Source organism: Camellia sinensis, chromosome 11 (assembly GCF_055761805.1).
Source record: "Camellia sinensis isolate YWXY chromosome 11, ASM5576180v1, whole genome shotgun sequence".
Lineage (NCBI taxonomy): Eukaryota > Viridiplantae > Streptophyta > Magnoliopsida > Ericales > Theaceae > Camellia > Camellia sinensis.
The window spans coordinates 64100717-64109289 of record NC_138971.1 but is presented as its reverse complement, the minus strand read 5'-3'; positions in this window follow the sequence as shown (position 1 = coordinate 64109289).

The following is an 8573-nucleotide window of genomic DNA, read 5'->3' as shown; positions in this document are numbered from 1 at the left end:
AAGTTGGTGAACCTTCAAACTCTAAAAATTAGCCTCAAGGGGCTGGAATGGATGGTGGAGGTGGTAGGCTAGGAGTTGTAGTGTAAAATGGCCAAGATTTGGAGGCTTGAAGTGGAAAGATGGAGGTTTGTACGTATATACCTCAGCCCAAAGCCTCTAACCCTTGCAAATGGAGGTGGAGTGTGTTATATAGAGGGAGAGGGGTGAGGCTTCTTGGAGAAGCCAAGAGAGGGGTTCAAAGCTTCTAGAGGAAGCTTAATCAAAGGATCAAGCTTCCTCAAGAAGCTTGACCAAAGGGGCCAAACCATCTTTCTGCCTAAGCAAAGGGGTCAAAACCCCCTTTTAAGGACCAAAATCGGGACAAAGCCCTCGGAAAGTGGGTCAAGTGCAAAACAGCTGGCACAGTTGTGTTGCACTTGAGAAGAGCAAAAAGCAGGAAGCTGGCCGACCAGCTAAGGTGGCCGGCCGGCCACTCCCCCTGGTCGGCTGACTAGGCGCCAAAAAGGTCAACAAAAAATATTGGCCGGCCACCCCAAAAAGGTGGCCTCCCATATGAGTGCAACGCAGCTGTGGTATGAAAAGCCAGAAAAAGTGGCTCAAAAGACAGAAAAGCCAGCTTTCTGCCAGAAAAATCGGCTTTTGGAGAGAGAAAATGAGAAAACTGATTTTTCAAGGGAAAAGGTGGCCAGTCACCATACTAACCCCTCCCTAACAGTGAAAATAGGGTCTCTACCAAAAATGGACCAAAACGGATGCAAAACGAAGGTTCGGGGGCCAAAACGCGCGGTTTGGGGCCCCGAAAACAGGCTGTTAGGCACCAGAAGTGGCGTATGACCACGAAGGTGGTCTCTCGGGCCACAATGTCCCTCAAAAGAGAGGAAACAAGGTGCGTGCCGAAAACCAGAGCAAACAGAGGTAGTTAAGCGATCTCGAACAGAGCCACACGGCCGACGGCTCTGAAAACCGAAAATTGGGCTCCAAACGGGAAAAATGGCCTACGATCACGAAACGTAGCCTACGGCCACTGAGAGATGGTCTATGAGACCTCTCCATCCCTTGGGGAAGAGAAAACAGAGAAAGCAGGACCTGGTTCGCAAACCGAGGTAAAGCACAAAAGAGCCTCGAAGTCCGGAGGCAAGGCTCGCAGCCGAGACTTTGAAACCTCAGAACGAGCACAATATGCAGCATCACCGAGCGCTCAACTGGTGATGTCTGGGCCTCAAGGTCGGTCGAAAATGGGGTGTCTACAGTTGCCCCTCTTTGACAGAACTCGGAACTCATACGTGACGGGAGTGAATGTCAAAGCCCAGAGACGACCCATTTTTGACAAGGCCGAAGACTTAGACAAACAGACAAGATAACACAGATGTGCCCACAGGCATGCCCGCAGGCAGGGGGCAAAATGCAAAACGATATGCACAAAGCAAAATATAACTCATGATCATGCAAAGTAAGCTGTAACGAAGCATAACATGCAACAGTTTTAAGCAAGAATGCAAAGCAACAACTACATTATATGCAGAAAGGATGTAAGAGAATTACTGCAATTCTCACTGCGAATACAATGTGCATGTGTGATAGATACAAAAAGCGAACGCATGATAGATACACAAAGTGAGTAAGCACGTGTGATAGATACACAAAGGGTGAACACAAGGTGTGATAGATGCACTTAGTGCACAAGTGTGATGGATACACAAAAGGTGAACACGAAGTGTGATAGAAGCACTTAGTGAACAAGGGTGATGGATACACAAAAGGTGAACACGAAGTGTGATAGATGCACTTAGTGAACAAGTGTGATGGATACACAAAAGGTGAACACAAAGTGTAATAGATGCACTTAGTGAACAAAATACGATTAATATACTAAATGTGGACACGATGTGTGATAGATGCGCTATGTGAACTGAGTACGATAGATATACTGAAAATGAACACAAAGTGTGATAGATGCACTATGTGAACAGAGTATGATAGATATACTAAAGGTGAACACAAAGTGTGATAGATGCACTATGTGAACAAGTATGATAGATACACTAAAGGTGAGCACAAAGTGTGATAGATGCTCTTAGTGAACAAGTGTGATGGATACACAAAAGGTGAACACGAAGTGTGATAGATGCACTTAGTGAACAAGTGTGATGGATACACAAAAGGTGAACACAAAGTGTGATAGATGCACTTAGTGAACAAGTATGATAGATACACTAAAGGTGAGCACAAAGTGTGATAGATGCACTTAGTGAACAAGTGTGATGGATACACAAAAGGTGAACATGAAGTGTGACAGATGCACTTAGTGAACAAGTGTGATGGATACACAAAAGGTGAACACAAAGTGTGATAGATGCACTTAGTGAACAAAATACGATTGATATACTAAATGCGGACACGAAGTGTGATAGTTGCACTATGTGAACTGAGTATGATAGATATACTGAAAATGAACACAAAGTGTGATAGATGCACTATGTGAACAGAGTATGATAGATATACTGCAAATGAACACAAAGTGTGATAGATGCACTATGTGAACTGAGTATGATAGATACACTAAAGGTGAACACAAAGTGTGATATATGCACTATGTGAATAGAGTATGATAGATATATTGAAAATGAAGTGTGATTGATACGCTAAGCGAATGAAGAAAGTGTGATAGATACACTACGGGTGAATGAGGTGTGATTGATACACTAAGCGAATGAAGAAAGTGTGATAGATACACTAAGGGTGAATGAGGTGTGATTGATACACTAAATAAATGAAGTGTGTTTGATACACTAATTGAATGAAGTGCGATTGATACACTTAATAAATGATCTCAAACGGAACCTCTTTGAATGAACCGTACATACAATATTGTGCATGAATGAGAAAGAAACTTGATAGGTACAATGCAATACAATGCATAATGTTCAAGGAATGCAATAAACAAACCTAGCGGCGCTTTAGAAAGCACCTCATGGGGTGAGTGGCGATGAACCGCTCTACTCTGACGGGGATCTCCCTTTGTGCTCTTTGAACACTGACCTTCAACTTACAGTACAATGGCTCTGAAATACTGACAAGGGTTCTGCATGTACCTTTTTTCCTGATCATATTCACAACTTTCCCTATTCTCCAACAGGGTGACAGACTAGGTTGGTTCAGTATCCAGAATTGAGGTGCATACACGCTATCTCAACCTATGGGGCTTCCACACAGATTTCAAGCCGGGGATACACCCCTAGGTATTTAAACTAGACTTTAGTCCCGGAAATCCCGAACCTTTACGTTCTAGGCATCAGCCATTCGAACTCTAGTTTCTACCGTCGCAGTTGGTCTCCCAGGAACTCATTGGAAACAAGGCCATGATGCCTCTGACAGGGAATGGTACTCAGGGAGAGCACTTCTGATCACCATTCTGGCTTAAAGTAGACTTGATCTTGAGCTTGAGGTAGAGGCACACTCATACTTCGGAGCATTGGCAAGACCTGAAAAGGTACACGCGGAATGCAATCTCGGAACTTACTGAAGTTGAAACAAACTCAGATACCCGACATTTTTCCCTTTTTTCTTTTGCTTTGTAGTCTGGAACCCATTTAGCATGATATAGGTCCTGGTTTTACTGTTCCCACATGACCTGGGTTGAACCCTGCGGTTTTTGAAAGAACGAAATCTTGTTTTGCACAAATGTGGAGAACGACACGGCACTCTGAGCACAAAACGATTTTTATTTTTGAAATTGAGAGATGACTTTTTGACTGGGGCATTGAGCCTACGACTGAACATAGCGCACCACGACTCAACAACGGAAAACAAAAGGTAAACAACCTAAACACAAATACAAACACTCAAAAAAAATGACTCAAGACAAGAATCGAGGTAAAACAAAACAACAAGAAACTCAGGCGTGCACAGGGAGCCTGTTTCTCTGGGTATTGTTTCCCACCCTTTCTCATTTGTGATTCTCACATCACTCGACCTTCAAGCTCGGTTTTTCTCACAAAACCCTTTTCTCACTTTTCTCTCATCGTACATCTCTCTATTCTTTATTCTCTCATTTTTATCCCTCCCCAGAGTGGTTGATGGATAAACAAAAAGTTGTGGTCTCTTGCCCCTAGCACTCAGCTAGATTCTTCTTTTTCTGCGCGCAGCTAGTGAGTTCCGCCCACAGAGGGGTTGCGCTGAAACTATGCGTGTAGCGAATCTGCAGCTGACACTGGCGGTCGATGCTCTGCCGGGGAGTTTGGACGTGGTTAGATCTGTCCAGATAAGGGAGTGGGATATCTTGATCCATTCTAGTTCGTGCTTCGCACTTGGCTTGATACCTCGTTGCTTGGAGGATGAGAGAGCTTTCAGCTCTTTTGTTAACAGTTTTAGTTGTGCCCTTTCTGGTAGGGAGAGTGCCCTTCTTGGCAAGTATGGTGCCCTTTCTGGCAAAGGCATTGGCAACGGGGAAAAGACAGGAAGCATGACTCAACTGTGCCCCTAGTTCATCATTTTGACCAATTTTTTTGTTTTGGTTTTCAACTAAAACAATTTTGACCGACATGAGAGTTAGATTAACATGCTTGTTCGATTTTCTGATTTGAAATCAAGCAAGTTAGGTTATGAGCACTGAAAATTTTCCTTTTTGGGTCCAAGAAATGGTCCAGTTTTAAAAGAATGGAATAATTTTCGAGAGAACTAGTCAATCTCATTAAAAAATTCTCAAAACTATTTTTGCAGATGGTCACTGCTCAACGAGCACAGAACTTACTCTTGAGATGCACAACTTCAGATCCGAAGGAAAATTGCCCCTTGCTTGAAGAGAGCTACATGGAAACGGAAAGTTGTCCCTTGTTCGAACGGCACCGCGGCGCATTGAATGGCAACGGAAAGTTTCCCCTTGTTTGAATGGCACCACAGCGCATTGTAGTCAGTCCTCAGAGTGACGAACACAACCAAATTCTCAGATACAGAGAAGGCAAAGATGCTCAAAACCATTACATGGGCACAATCAATTTGAAGTGTTTTACGGCTGGACTTCAGGATGAAGTTTCCTACATATCCCACAGATGGGAATCAAGCCTTACGTAGTTCGGGGTTAAGCTGCACTCGGGTATTAAACTCTCCTTTTGCGCTCTAACTTTTGCCAAGGCCGCCCTTCCAGGTTTTCAACCTTGCGAGCTATGTTTTTCTTTTCTTTTCATTTCTTCATTTTTCTTCTTTTCTTTTCTTCATTCTTTGCATTTTTCTTCTTTTCTTTTCTTTTCTTTGCATTTTTCTTTTTTTCTTCTTTTTCGTTCTTTTTCTTCTTTTTCTTGCTCTAACTTTTGCCTAGGTCGCCCTTCTGGGTTTTCGGCCCAGCGAACCTCTCAAGGGTAAAGGTGTAGCTTTGTCCATGTCAAATGGTTTTGAGATCCTGAAGTCATCTGAATCCCGGAGAATGGCTGTTGTTCACGACGATGTAGAAGTCCATCCAATGGAGGGTGAATTTGCCCCTAGTGTTGTGGATAGGAACTCGGTTGTCCTTCAGCAATGTCTTCTTCTTTCCTCCCTTCTGGGGTTTGGCATTCTTGCCGATCTTCGTCTTTGACTTTTTCGAGCATATCTAACATTTTTGCCCTTAGTTTGAGGGGTGCTCCTGATCTAGCTTCACAAGCTTCTTGATCTGACTCTTCTTACCCCTAGTTCGCGGGCTGCTTCAAATCTGGCCACACATCATGATTGGCCTTAGAACATTCTGAATCCAAGTTTAAGGTTTTGAAATTAAGAGGGATCGAGTCTCGAGGCTGAGAGCGATCCTAAGTTGCACAATCTCAAGAGTGATTCCACACAAGTCTTCGTAGGACCGCGCAAAACATTTTTTGAAATCTTTTAAGAAAACGACTAGTCGCTCGCGGTGAAGACAATGTTGAACCAATCTGGATCAAGCCAGGATCCTTCTCAGTACTCACATTAACAAGCATGATTTCATTCATTAAGGGCTTAGCATGCTCTCTTTCTCTCAATTGATCAATTTTTTGCAAAACCCGAGGAATTCCTTCCTCTTCGTTTTTACCGCAGTGTACGAAAAAGTTTTGAAAAACTTAGATCAATGCAACAAAAAGACAAACACAAAACAAGCAAGTGATGCCCAAGGTAACACCCCCGAAACCACCCGACTCTAACAAAACAGGACTGACTCGATACAACAAGATAGACCCAACTGACACAGTACAAAAGACTGACTATGCACAAAACAACAAAACTGACCCAATACCCAAGTCAGAAAATACAAAAACTAGCATTCACAAATGCTCAAAACAGTGCGTGCCACACGCCACATCTGGAGTAAATCGAGCGCCACCCGCAGCTGGTTCATCTCCCGATCACATAGTCACATTATCCCCCACAAGTTCACTGATCAAGTGCCGATAGACTTTGCAGGACCTGGTGCGGCAATGACCCCGTTGTCAAACAGATCTTGTACATCATGGCGCAGACGAAAATAACTGTCGGTGTCATGACCGGTTTGTTGATGGTAGGCACTGTATTTAGTCTGGTCATGCTTTGCAGGGATAGGATCGGGTAGGGGCTGTTGTTCTAACGGCTTCAAATGTCCTTTCCGGAGTAAGACCTCTAGAGCCTTTGACAAAGGCACATGAAGTGGGGTAAAAACCCTCTTGACTCGAGGTGGATATTTGGTTTCTTGTGAGCTACTTCCGGACGCACCGGTGAATGGGGTAGCTATTTTTGATGCGGAGGTGGTAACCATGCCCACTTCAGAAGATCTTGCAGCTGCATCACCACTGGTGGTCGCATTTGAACTGTAGGAAAATGCCCTCCTGGGCTGCTCTTTTTCCTGGTCAAGAAGGCCCTGCTTCATAGTGTCCTCGATCTGTACTCCCATCTCATGTAAGTCTGAAAAGGTGGGGAAGGGAAGAACGATCATTTTCTGCATAAGCTTGGGCTGGAGATTGCGCACAAACATCCGAATTTGATCTTTGTCTAGGAAACATGCAAAGAAAGGCTCCTTTGAAGAGCCTTGGATGGGATTGCTCTACGCATACATTGTAGGTATAAAATATGGCCAAAAGGACCTTGGACAGAGCCAAGGTAGACCCCAAAACTCACAGAATGAGGCCTAAAACAAGACTTCGATGCATGCAAAATAGGGTCCCTTTGGAAGGCCCAAAAACCCCCAAACAAGACAAGGAGAGAGGGGGTCACCCCCCTCTAATTTTGGCCCTCAAAAATGTATCCAAGCCACTGAAAATCCACTGGATTTCAGTGGCTAAGAGGCCAAACCATGGCCAATGCAAGTGCTCTAATGCATAGCTTTAATCATGAAGGGATGAAGCATGCATAGGGGGAAGATGACCCCAAACGGAAATGGGGCCTTAACAAAACTTTAAGAGGATGTCAAAACAAGACTTTTTCCAGTTTATAGAAAATCTCGAAAATGCTCACAAGTGAGGCTAAAATAGGATGCAAAAATAGCCCGAAAAGAGAGATAGAGGATAAGAGGAAGTAAATGACCTCAAACAGCAAAGTGCCCTTAAACAAAGTTGAAGAGGGGGTCAAAATAAGACACTTTACAGTTTGGGTCGAAGCCCAGAAATGATTGCAAATAAGGCTAACCAATCATGCAAAAAAATTTGAGCTTAGGGGAAATAGGCACTTACCCTTGAAGAGCATGTTTCCAGCAGCTTCTGGACCAAGTTGGTGAACCTTCAACCTCTAAAAATCAGCTTCAAGGGGCTGGAATGGATGGTGGAGGTGGTAGGCTAGGAGTTTTAGTGTAAAATGGCCAAGAACAAGGATGTTTTGTGAGAACCCGAATATAAAAATTAAGTAAATAATTAAATAATAATATTACAATCTCAAATATTTTTGCGGTGAATTCTAAGGTGCAAATTAAATATTATTGGAGGATGTTTTAATTAATTTTAAACTTAAAATAAATTTGTGGTGAAAACATTTAATTTAGAGGCAAGATTTATTGTAAAATATATATATATATAGAGAGAGAGAGGAGGGTGTGACTTGAACTCTAGACCACAAGGTTAATATATAAGACTCCTACCATTTGAGTTACATATAACTTATACATATATTTTGTATATTTATTTATTTATTTGACCTATGTGTGCCCACTACTAGTATAAAATAAAATAAACACAAACCCTACTCTATTATTTGTTCACCACATAGGGCAACAACACAGCAGCCACGGGAGAAGGTTTGAGAGAAGGAAAAAAAAAGAAGAAGAAGATGTTGCAATCAAAGAACTTTTGGGTGTGTTGTGTTGTGTGTGATCATCAAAGGTTAGCCCTCTTAGGTTTTCTTCTCTTCTTTCTTTGTTCTATCCTTATTCTATAATTATTTTATTCATTCATAGAGAGGTTGTAGGTTTATGCATTGTGTATATAGATATCCTATTAAGAAACTTGAGGAGCTAAATTTATGTGTAAAGATTGGGTGTAATTTTCAGTCCAAAAAATTTCTGCACAGAATCGCAAACTTTAAAAATCAAGAAACCATATCAAACGGATGAATTTTAATCTGAAATTTTTACAGTAGATCAATTACACATTGAATTGCATATCTGAATTTTT